Here is a 9,122-nt window from a genome sequence, read left to right on the forward strand (position 1 = left end):
AACAAACACCTCCCTCAGGGCCATGGAAGCTTCTGGATGAAACCACACTTTATTTATTTATTTTTTTTTATTTATTATTTATTTATTTATTTATTTATTTATTTATTTATTTATTTATTTATTTATTTTGAAACCACACTTTAGATCAAGGAGACTGAAGTCAAATTCTCCCCCAGCACATGGGGGGGCCTACAAGAGAGAGCAAGTTAATATCTCTACCTCTGCGAGGAACTGGAAAATGAACAAAGTTGTTGAGTGATGGACAGAGGGGCTCCGGGACCGCAGGGACAGGCTGTGTGCTCTGGAACAGCCAGGAGGCGGCTCAGCGATGAGACCCCTGGGCACCCAGGGTCCAGTTGTGAGTGCTCAGGTGCTGGGTGAGGGTGGGATTCACCACCTACTTTGGTTCCTGCCGGAGGCTCTGGCGGTGGGCGGGAGGCTGGTCCCTGGAAGCACTGGGTCACATTGCCCCCTTGTGGACGCTCATGTGGTGGAACACCCACCCGCACCCCCTCAAGGCCCCGCCAAGGCTAAGGGTACAGCCTGGGCGCCCTGGGGCCCAGAGCGCCCTCTTGTGATGGACGTAGCCTGCGTGAGGGGCAGCCCAGGTTCCCAGCCAGCACAGCACCCCAGTCAGGTCTCCTTGGTTCGGTGGGGGTAGGGGTGGGGTTGATTTCCTTGGTGTCAGACGACCCCGTGCCCTGGCCAGGAGGTGAGCTGCCCTGAGTGCCTCTGCCCACCAGGAACTAAATACGAACCCCACGCAATGTGTATTTTCATCACTCAGTCAAGAAATAGTCATGGGAGCTGGATTAGGGGTCATTCCTCCAGGCAGGCTAAGGGTGGGTCACTGGTGAGCCGTTGGGCACCATGGCCCCTGAGGGTCCTGTGCAGGCTGCTCCTCTGCTCTCCCTGCTGCTGAGTGTCCACTGCCCTCAGGCCCTATGCCCACTGGGGGGAGAGGGTATAATGTCAGAGGGAGCCATGGGGACAGAGGGAGCCACGAGGACAGAAGCCAGGGACCGCCGGCAGCTCAGACCACCAGCGGTTTAGGCTGTGTGGGTCAGGCTGGGGCTGCATTGCTGGAACACGGACTCACCCACGTTGGCCTCAGGTCCTAGACTCTTAAATGGTCCAGAATTTTCCATCCCTTGCCCGCCAGCCTCTCAGGAGCTAATGTGATGGTGCCTACAAGCTGGTCAAATACCTCCTCTGGGCCGTGTTCAGGTCTTTCTCATACTATCCTGGTGCATATGCTTCAGTTGCATTGGCAGGACGAGGAGGAGCGGGTTCCCTGAGATCTCACTGCCCTGGAGCTAGGGGCAGGACGGGCAGTAGCCCCTGTGGGCTACTGTGAGGGCTTGGGGAAGACCAGGCCTCACTGGAACCCACTCGAGTGTCTCCATTGAGGGCTCTTTCTATCCCAGCTTCTCTCATGCCCTCTCCTGTCGTCCCCTCCAAGGCTCAACCCTGAGACTGTGCCCTTGTGTTCCCTCCACCTAAAAGTGTCTTTGCCCAGATACCTGCATGGCCTTCTGCATGGCCTTCTCCTCCCTTCTGGTGTCCAGTCACAGGCCACTGGTCTTTCCTGAGCTTTCTGAATGGAAGCCAGGAAGAGTCAGGGTTGGAGCTGGGCTCCTGGTAGGATCAGAGAAGCCACCTCAGGGAGGGGGGATGTGGGAGAGGGGGTCAGGGTCGGGGGCTCTGACCTCCCCTCCTCGTACTCACCCTTGGTGGCAGTCTCCCTGCTGAGCTGGATCTCTGGAAGCCTCATGGGGAGCTGTGGAGTGATGGTGAGGGGACAGAAGGAGGCATGGATGCTGGGCCTGGAAGGGGCTGTGGGGCAGCTCAAGATTTCGCTCCCGAGAGTGGGGCCAGCACAGTGTGTTCTGTGACCACCACGGTGGCTACCTGTGAGCCTTGCCTTGTGGGTGCACCATCTCTGCTACATGCCCTCGATCCCATGGTCTGATGGCCACCCTACAACCTGCCACCACCTTCTGATGAGCAAAGCCCCACCCTTCATGGCAAAATGGTACAAGACAAACCAGGAGACAAAGCCAGGAACACTGATGCTGGAGGTTCCCCTAGGCCCGGGGGTGGCCAGTTCCTCTCATAGGATCATACCTTGTGAGGTGGGCAGAGGGCACCTGGGACCCAAGGGTGCACAGGGAACTGTGGGTTCCGGCAGGATAACCCCCTTGGGAATGGAGCTATATGGCGGCTCCTGAGCTATCATTTTCAACAGGGTTGCCAGGTCGGCTTCCTTGGTTTGTGTCACACCATGACTCTGTCTTCACATGGCCTTCTTCTGTGTGCGTCTGTGTCTTCCTTCTTCTGTCTCTTATAAGGACACCTGTCCCCAGATTTAGGGCCCACCTGGATAATCCAGGATGATCTCTGCATTTTGAGATTATTAACTTAGATTACATCTGCAAAGGCTCTTTTTCCAAATAAGGTCCTATTCACTGGTTCTGGGAGTCAAGACTCAGACATGTTTTTCTGGGGGACACCCCACAACCCACTGCAGGAGGGATTCCAGTTTGTTGCTTGGAGAATACTCCATTTCATGGATAGTGCATTGCTTGCCAAGAAATCCATGAGAAGGGGATCGGCAGCCTCATGGATGGAACATTTCATGCTGCAAGGAGACAGGAGTGGAGGCTGCAAGGAGAGGTGTACTCTGTCAGCGACCAGCACACAGGGCCCGGGCTGGCCGGGCACAGGCAGGGGGCAGCTCCCTGGGGCTACTCAGCTACCCAAGCTTACTTCTCTCACCTGTTATCCGGGGTGACGCAACACATGAGATAGCTGTTAGCTTGCAAAAAGTGGCAGGAACAAACATTCCAGGCAGAGGGACAGCAGGTGCAAAGTCCAGAGGTGGGAAAGAACTTGATATTTTTTAGGGGCTCTCAAGGTGGCTGGTCCACAGTAGGACCGCGGTGAGTAGGGTGCAGACATGCATGAGAACAGGCAAGGCACAGGCTTTGTAGCTACGGGTGTGGGTGGGCTTAGCCTTGGCCACTGTCTCATTCTCATTCGAAGCTCCTAGGACTTGCTCTTGGGGGTCTGCGGGGGGCCAAGGGGGGAGCAGAAGCATATGTCACCCAAGGCCTTACCTCGCATGAACTGTGCTGAGCCCACTGGCTGGGTTCAGTGCTGAGTGCCAGGGACATAGCCTACTCTAGCTCGGCAGGTACCCAACCAAAGTCACTTGGCAAAGGGTATGATGAGAGGTGTTGGGAAGCTGGGATCAGTGATCAGGAATATACATTCACTGTGAATAGCCCTGTTAGGGTTCCCAAGACACCCTCATGCTCAGGCACTCATTAGAAAGACTCACAGAACTCAGACAAGCTTCTATACACATTTAGGATTTACTACATAGAAAGATATGGATGAAAACCAGCAAAGGAAAAAGACACATATGATGGGGGCCAGAGAACCCAGGCACAGCTTCTGTTGTTCCGTCCCCGTGGTGTTTATGGACAGCACGTACTTGTTTCAGCAAACACTGTTTGTTTGTTTGTTTTTAATAGATTTTATTTGTTTATTCATGAGAGACACACAGAGAGGCAGAGACATAGGCAGAGGGAAAAGCAGGCTCCCTGTGGGGACCCCGATGTGGGACTCGATCCCAGGACCCTGGATCACAACCTGAGCTGAAAGCAGACCCTTAGCCTTTGAGCCACCCAGGTGCCCTCCATCAACACTATGATGACATAGAGGGGTGCTGCTGCTGTTACTGGCTACAGTCCTCAGGCCCAGCAATGGTAGAAATGAGGCTGGACACAAAATTTAAAAGCACAGGCAAGGCTTCATTGGGGTGTATGCTTTTTTTTTTTTTTTTTTTTAGAGAGGGAGAGCAGGGAGGGGCAGAAGGAAAAGAGAATCCTTAAGCAGACTCCTTGCTGAGCAGGAGCTCAATGCTGGGCTTGATTTCACTACTCTAAGATTGTGACCTGAGCTGAAACCAAGAGTCCCCGGCTCAACCATCTGAGCCCCCAGGCACCCCTATTGGGGTTTATGGTTGAGCATGAGGGACACAGCACAAAGGAGAGAATCCCCAGGCTGGCTCTCCAAGGGGAGGTCAAGGAGAATTTTTTATTTTTATTTTTTTAAAGGTTTTATTTATTTATTCATGATAGACAGAGAGAGAGAGAGAGAGGCAGAGACACAGGCAGAGGGAGAAGCAGGCTCCATGCCAGGAGCCCGACGCGGAACTCGATCCTGGGACTCCAGGATCACGACCTGGGCCAAAGGCAGGCGCCAAACCGCTGAGCCACCCAGGGATCCCCAAGGAGAATTTTTTAAAGACACAGGTGGGAAAAGGACAGGCTAAGCAGGTAGAGGCAGGATTTATTCGCACCTGCATGCTTAAAGGTCATGCTGCTTCTTCCTGTGGCTCACATCTAGTTAGCATGTTAAATCTCCACTCGGGTGATTTTTAGTATTTTAACCAGGGACAAAGTTGATGAAAGGTCCGCGCTGGAGTCCATCTTGGTGCAAATTGGTTTGGTCCAGTCTTCGTCAGCGTTCATAGGTAGCATTCTCACTCTGCATTCCTTTTTTTTTTATATATATAATTTTTTTTTAAATTTATGATAGTCACACACAGAGAGAGAGAGAGAGAGAGGCAGAGACACAGGCAGAGGGAGAAGCAGGCTCCATGCACCGGGAGCCCGACGTGGGATTCGATCCCGAGTCTCCAGGATCGCACCCTGGGCCAAAGGCAGGCGCTAAACCGCTGCGCCACCCAGGGATCCCCTCACTCTGCATTCCTGCAAGATATGCCACTCAAGAGGTGTAGAGTTTTAGGCTTTTTTTTTTTTTTTTTTATGGAGGTAACCAAGGAATGCTAGATTTGGGGGTCCAGTCCCTGTTCTGTCTCACTGCCAACCAGGGAAGCTCACCCAGCCTTGATGTTGGTGTGGAGAACCAGTGTGACTGGCCTTGGGTCCCCAGTTTCCGGCCCCTCCAGGGGTCAGGCTGGTACATTGCACTCCCTGGCCCTGCCAGAAATCCTATTGTTAGCATAGACTGTGTGGTGTGGCCTGAGGCCCCCAGGCAAAGATATTTTATCAGACAGGACATGTCAACAGCTCAGAGACTATCTCCTAGGAGCTGGTCAAGGCCAGTTCTTCCTTTGCCGTGTGTGCATTTTGAGCAGCCAAACCTGCATAGCTAATCCTTTACTGTACAAATCCAAACAGTGCACAAGTGCCAGGCATGGAAACCCAACGCTCCCTGTTATCTCCTGCCCAGCTTCCTGTGGAGCAGGCTTTGTAGGTCTTTGTTTCAGGTCCTGTGAGTAAGGACAATGGGTTTAGGGCTGGGGGTAGGAGATTCTTCTGACTAGTGGGTGAGGAGTGGAGAGGGGGTGGGGGTGGGTACGAGAGGGTGAGAAGGGTGGGCAGTGGCCACTCCACCCCTAGAACTGAGGGCTGTCTCTTCAACCTGGTGCTTTTTTTTTTCTTTTTTTAAAGATTTTACTTATTTATTCATGATAGACATAGAGAGAGAGAGGTAGAGACACAAGCAGAGGGAGAAGCAGGCTCCATGCCGGGAGCTTGACGCGGGACTCTATCCCGGGACTACCAGGATCGCGCCCTGGGCCAAAGGCAGGCGCCAAACCACTGAGCCCCCCAGGGATCCCCCAACCTGGTGCTCTTTCTACTGCTCCAATGCACCAGAAGCAAGGGCATCTTAAAAAGGCAAATGGTAAACCTAAAACCCAGTGTAACAGCTTCACGTTTGTGCTAGGCTGGCTGGGAAGGTGTGGAGACACTTGGGGGCAGAGGGTTTACTTCCTCCTCCATTTGCCACGGCTGGTGCAACAGGACCAAACAGCCTTTGCAGGGGCTGTGGTGGGCTGGTGGCCCAGGCTCACAACAATGCCCACTCTGCCTTCTGTCCTTCTGTGTTCCACCTCTTTCCTCTTCCAAAGGCAGAGGGAACCTTCCTTCATATGCTGGGCACCTTATGAAAAAACAGAAAATCTCTCTGTGCTCTTCAGGAGCATCCCCACTGTTATCAACGGAATTGTGTCTCCCACCAAATTCCTATGTTGAATAAAGCCCTACTCCCAGAATCTGACTGTGTTTGGAGAGATAGCCTGTAAGGAGGTCATTAAGGTTGAATGAAGTTATTATGGTGGGGCCCTGATCCAACAGAACTTGGTGTCCCTGTAAGAAGAGAGAGAGAGATAGGCGAAAGTCAAGGAGGAACCAATCTGGCTGGTGCCTCACGCTGCCGACTTCCAGAGGTGGGAGAGACAGATGCCCTTGGTTTCAGCCCCTAGTCTGTGGCATTTTGTTCTGGAAGCCTGAGCTAAGACACTCACCTTCCTCCAAGTAGGAAGGAAGGGCTTGAGTTTGGTGGTGGTCATGGTGGGGGTGTGTGACAGCAGGTATGTGCACCTGACTAGCCCCCTCGGACAGACCCCCAGACCCCCATACTCCTTGGCATGGCTGCTAACAGAGGCCAATCTGGTCCCGCTCTGCCCAGGATGTTGGCCCCTATAACTCTCTGGCACATTAAAACATTTTTATTTATTTATTCATTTTTGTGTGAGAGAGAGAGAGTACACAATGGAGGGGAGAGGCAGAGGGAGAAACACACTCCCCACTGAGCAGGGAACGCAACTGGGGACTCAATCCCAGGACCCCGAGAGCATGACCTGAGCCAAAAGTGTATGCTTCACTGGCTGAGCAACCCGTGCACCCCTCCTGGGGCACATCTTCCCTCTGCTCAGGACTCACTCCTTCCCGAGCCTGGCTCCTTCTCAGCCTTAGGTTGCTCTGTCCTGGCTGCCCTCTCTTTTCTCCTTCTTTGTCCCTTCTTTGTTTCCTTACTTATCTCTCTCCCTTTCCTGTACAGTTTCCTTACATTGCAAAAAAAAAGATTTTTTTTTTTTTTTTTTTTGGGAAGAGGGTTTGTCTCCGCCATCAGGATGTTTGCCCATGAATCCCCAGTGCCTGACTCACTACTTGGATTTTAGTTGAAGGCACAGGCATGTTGTTAAGTCTGTTAACAATGCTATGAAGTATGTGAGCCTGCCAAATCCTCACAACATCCTGTAAGGCACGTGTTGTTGGGAAGTCTGCCATCCGTCATTTGTGATTTTAAGATCCCAAATGCTTGGAAACGCAAAACATTTTTCTTAAAGTTGGTGAGAAATTCACTTGAGAGCTGTAAGGTTTTGGTCATCTTTATTTATCTCAGTCTGAACAGTCATCTTGTCTTTGAGGAAATTTTAATATATCTGGTTTTGAGGAGCTGTTGCATGCTTCAGCACGCTCACTCTAACATACTATGTGGGAGTTTTCTAGTGCTGTGTAATAAACTACCCAAATGCTAGGTGGCAGCTTCACGGTAAACACTGGTCATATATACAGCTGCCATGGGTCAGGGATTCGGAAGCAGCTTTGCTGGGTGGTTCTGGCCCGGGGTGCGGCAGGTGCTTAGTTAAGATGTCGGCCTACAGGCTTGAGCGGGCTGGAGGGTGGGGCCCCAAGGCAGCTCGCTGACAACAGTGGGCAAGATGACGCTGTCTATTGGCACAAAGCACTAGTTCCTTGCCACCCACAGGGGTACCTGAGTGTCTTCATGATATGGAGGGTGGCTTCCCGCAGAGCTGGTGATCCAAGAGAGGGCAAGGCAGTAGCCATAATGACTTTCAACTCTGCTGCAGAAATCACACTCCATCCTTTCTGTGACATCCTATTGGTTATGATGGCATCAGAGTGTGAAATAACTGGAACTGGATGGATCCCAGGACCTGAGATCTTTTCTGGAGGGTGGCTGCCCCCATGACAGGTACCTATGTCAAATACAAAGATTCTGATTTCCAAAATACATGAGACCCTGAGAGTGTTGGATGAGAGACTGGAATGCCCATTTCACAGCTGAGAACCAGGGTCAAGGGCATTTAAGTGACTGGCCCCTAGATACATATATGGCAATAGAATGAGGACCATCCCACCTCAATCAGCTGTGGGACCGAGCCATTTCTGTCTTTACCACTGCCTCAGCCAAACAAAACGGTTCATCCATAGCCATGGCCAGGGATTGTGGACTTACACTGTGTAGGACATGTGCACCTCCTCTTCTAGGCCCCACAACCCCACCCAGGAGGGAGGGTACTGGCCCTGATCTTCCCTCTGCAGAGGAGGAAGCCTGAGCTGCCTTTGCTCATACATTTGTATGAGACTTGATTACAAGCCTGCAGGGTGTTTCCTGGGCCCAGCCCAACCTTGGCAGTGGACTGCACAAAGGGGAAAACCAGAGGGGGACAAGGTGGAAGACGGGAAGGCGCACACACCAGGGCAGGGTGACCTTTGAAAGGCCACGGCTGTGCTTGGTGTGACCGTGGGCGAAAGCAGATTCTGAAAAAGAAAACAGAGTGAAACACACTGGTGGTTGGTCTGGGCAGTTGTGGGAAGAAAAGAGATGGGAAGGTGAGGGTAGAGCAGGGCAGTTCCCTCCGCCTTCTGCTCTAAGAATACCTTGGAGCGGGGCTCGGGCTCGAGGCAGCGCCCTGCTCCGCGCCACTGCCCTGCAGCTGGGAGGGAGCACCCCCCGGGGCTCCGCTCTTGGAACCTTGCCCTGCTCAAGTTGCTCGGCGTGGCCAGCCTGGCCTGCAGGTCGCGGATGCGACCGGCGCACGGGTCCAGCACTGGAGGTCGCCCTTGACTCCCTTCTTTCCCTCCTATCAGCGGCTGCATAGAGGCGGCTTACCCTCGCTTCTCCTCTCCGCTGACTCCTTGAAAACTCCCCCGACGTTGGAGGAGGAGGGAACCGGGCCGCTGGGACAAGCCTGCCACTCAGAGGAGGACCACCGGGTCACAAAGCTGGGGCCTGCGGAGGGGCGGGGCCGGGCTGGCGGCAGGGGGCGGGGCCACGCGGTCGCCATGGGCGGGGCCGGGCGGCGGTGGGGGCGGGGCCGGGCGGCGGTGGGGGCGGGGCCGGGCTGGCGGAGGGTCTGGGACGGCCTTTCCGCGGGTCCCGGGCCACGCCGGTCGCTGTGTGCGGGGCGGGGCTCTCGGCGGTGGGCGGGGCGCGCCGGGAAAAGTTCCGGGAAGGTGCGGCGCCCGCCCAGCCCGGGCGCGGAAGTCGGCGGC

General features: G+C 53.8%; 1 long non-coding RNA gene across 1 annotated transcript; it reads right to left on the minus strand.

Moving 5' to 3' along the window:
• Positions 1-4,785: 4,785 nt before the first annotated feature.
• LOC144300128 (uncharacterized) lies at positions 4,786-8,831 on the minus strand. Its single transcript, XR_013366746.1, has 2 exons — positions 8,740-8,831; positions 4,786-8,387 (listed from the first exon to the last, which is right to left on the minus strand). It is a non-coding gene; the product is annotated as an uncharacterized LOC144300128 (long non-coding RNA).
• Positions 8,832-9,122: the final 291 nt, after the last annotated feature.

Source organism: Canis aureus, chromosome 2 (genome assembly GCF_053574225.1).
Source record: "Canis aureus isolate CA01 chromosome 2, VMU_Caureus_v.1.0, whole genome shotgun sequence".
Classification (NCBI taxonomy): Eukaryota; Metazoa; Chordata; class Mammalia; order Carnivora; family Canidae; genus Canis; species Canis aureus.